Genomic DNA, 2,149 nt, shown 5'->3' with positions numbered 1-2,149 from the left:
AAAAATGAGCTTTGGATTAAAAAATAAACTATAAAACTTAGTGTAAAACACATTTCAAATATAGAATAACATTTTTCATGAAATAAATAAATATATCTAATATAACATTTTTTGTGTAACAGGGGAAGCAGTTTACTCCATATAATTTAAGCGGCCATTCGAACTCGAGATGTTTGAATGATTTTGGCAAGAATCTGTATTTTGAAAACTTATTGTGAGAATCTTTGAAGTTTTAAACGTAATAGTAGATGCCACTTAAAAAGTTATTTTCAATGGGATATTTTCTTAATAGTAATGAAAAAAAATTATCATGGTTATCTCACAAAATTTTTTGTTTTTTCAAGGTTAATATATCTTTTCACAAATATATCCTATAAAATAATTTGGTTCAAGCTTTAGTATGATTTTGATGCCATTTGATTCGACTTCACCAAATTAGACAACTCTATTCTGGCAACCATGCACCGCGGTCCGCGGAATTCACATGAATGGCTGTCTGTTTTCATAGTAATGAAATGTTTTTTTTTTTTTTTTGTTGACAAAAAAAAAATGTTTTTTTTGTTTGTTTGTAGACTTATAGTTAACTAGTTCTTTGTTGTTGAATTTCTTTGGAAAAGTTTTTGGCATTTTATAAAGCATAATAAACATAAATATATGTGATAGATATAATTCCAGTTGGCTTAATTAAATTAACTCTAACATGATACAATATAATATAGTAGATACAATAACTTCGTCGCATCAATTTTGACGTGAAGAAAAAAGAAAACATGCACATGCACATGAAGGAGTAGTAATTAATAATTCATCAACAATAACTTTCTTTTTTTTTTGAAAATCATCAACAATAACTTTCATCACCTTAAAAGAAAGATAAATCGTTAGCTAGTAACGTAGATTCGTAATAAGCGCCAAGGTATTACTCGTCGTCATTGCAAGTTCCTCAACAACCTTCTTAACCTTCTTCGTTGTTTCTTTATTCACTTTCACCTCCTCGAACCCGTCCGTGCAAGTCCCTTCGTCGGTCAACGCCGAGCTCACCCAAGTCCTAACGTTCGTGATATGCTCAGCCACCGAATCACCGTCTTCTAGATTCTTCATCTCTGTGATCGCTTGCTTGAGCTCAATAATTGTGTCTTTCATCTCCTCGAGGCAATCCTTGAGAATAAGTGACTCTGGTAACATTTTATTCTTTCGTCCCGCGGTGGATTTCTGAGACTTTTTGAGAAGCTTAGAGACTACGGAAGTCGCTTCCTTTGCGGATTTCACGTTGAGGTTAAGCGCGGTGATGCATAGCTTGATAGGGTCGGATTTGATGGTGGTGGAGTATGAGGATAAAGACTTGTAGCATTTGTCAGGGGATGTTGTCGAGTTGCAAGCCGTTTTCACGAACGTTTTGTGGTTTTGGGAGTAGGATGGTGGACCGGCTGCTGTTTTTTGGATGTTTGTCGATGCTAGGAATATGAAGACGATCGTTAGACAGTAGAGGAACTGCGACATGTTGATGCTGGCCCCAGCTTCCGTTTGTTTTTTTTTTTTTTTTTTTCTTTCGTATATTTGTGGACAAATTTTGTTGCCACGACGAATTATGAAACTATGTTGTAGGTTGTGTGTATTATATATATACAACACACATGCACATCTTGGTTTTTAAATTCAAAAGGAACTGAATAGATTTTTCTTTCTTTTATTTAAGAATATGGTTAATTATATCGATCTAGATATATCAAGTTTCTTTATATATAACAACAAAATCGTATTATGTAATGTACATGTATGTATACGTAACTTAATTTTTCAAAATGGTCAAGAGATCGTATAATAATATATCAGGGTCAACTCTCAACTGTTTGAACTTAGATATTCCCAATACGAATGGTTTTTTTTATACAACGGTAAAGATGATTCAGTTGTGAATCTTGTGATTAAGGCTTTCTTCTTTTGCTATGGTTAATTAGTGTGTACTCAACAAGGCCACTAATGAGTAATAATGTACGCCCTGATTATAATAATATCCGCATTCATTGATAATATTTGACTTCGCCATTTTGAGTCTGCTAGGGACTAACGATCTCATTAACTCCTCTCATTCATACATCTAATTGTTAATTAGTTTTGATTGATGCCAATATAATTTTCACCATTTAAT

The 2,149-nt window shown here is 33.0% G+C and overlaps 1 pseudogene across 1 annotated transcript; it reads right to left on the bottom strand.

The window, feature by feature from the left end:
- Window positions 1–660: 660 nt before the first annotated feature.
- Window positions 661–1,586, bottom strand: LOC104752811 (pectinesterase inhibitor 4 pseudogene; annotated as a pseudogene). Its single transcript, XR_015580807.1, has one exon. The product of XR_015580807.1 is annotated as a pectinesterase inhibitor 4 pseudogene (transcript).
- Between the last annotated feature and the right edge of the window lie 563 nt (window positions 1,587–2,149).

This window comes from Camelina sativa, chromosome 2 (genome assembly GCF_030686135.1).
Source record: "Camelina sativa cultivar CO46 ecotype springtype chromosome 2, ASM3068613v1".
Classification (NCBI taxonomy): domain Eukaryota; kingdom Viridiplantae; phylum Streptophyta; class Magnoliopsida; order Brassicales; family Brassicaceae; genus Camelina; species Camelina sativa.
The sequence above is the reverse complement of the archived record's forward strand: the minus strand, read 5'-3'. Positions and strand labels throughout refer to the sequence as shown.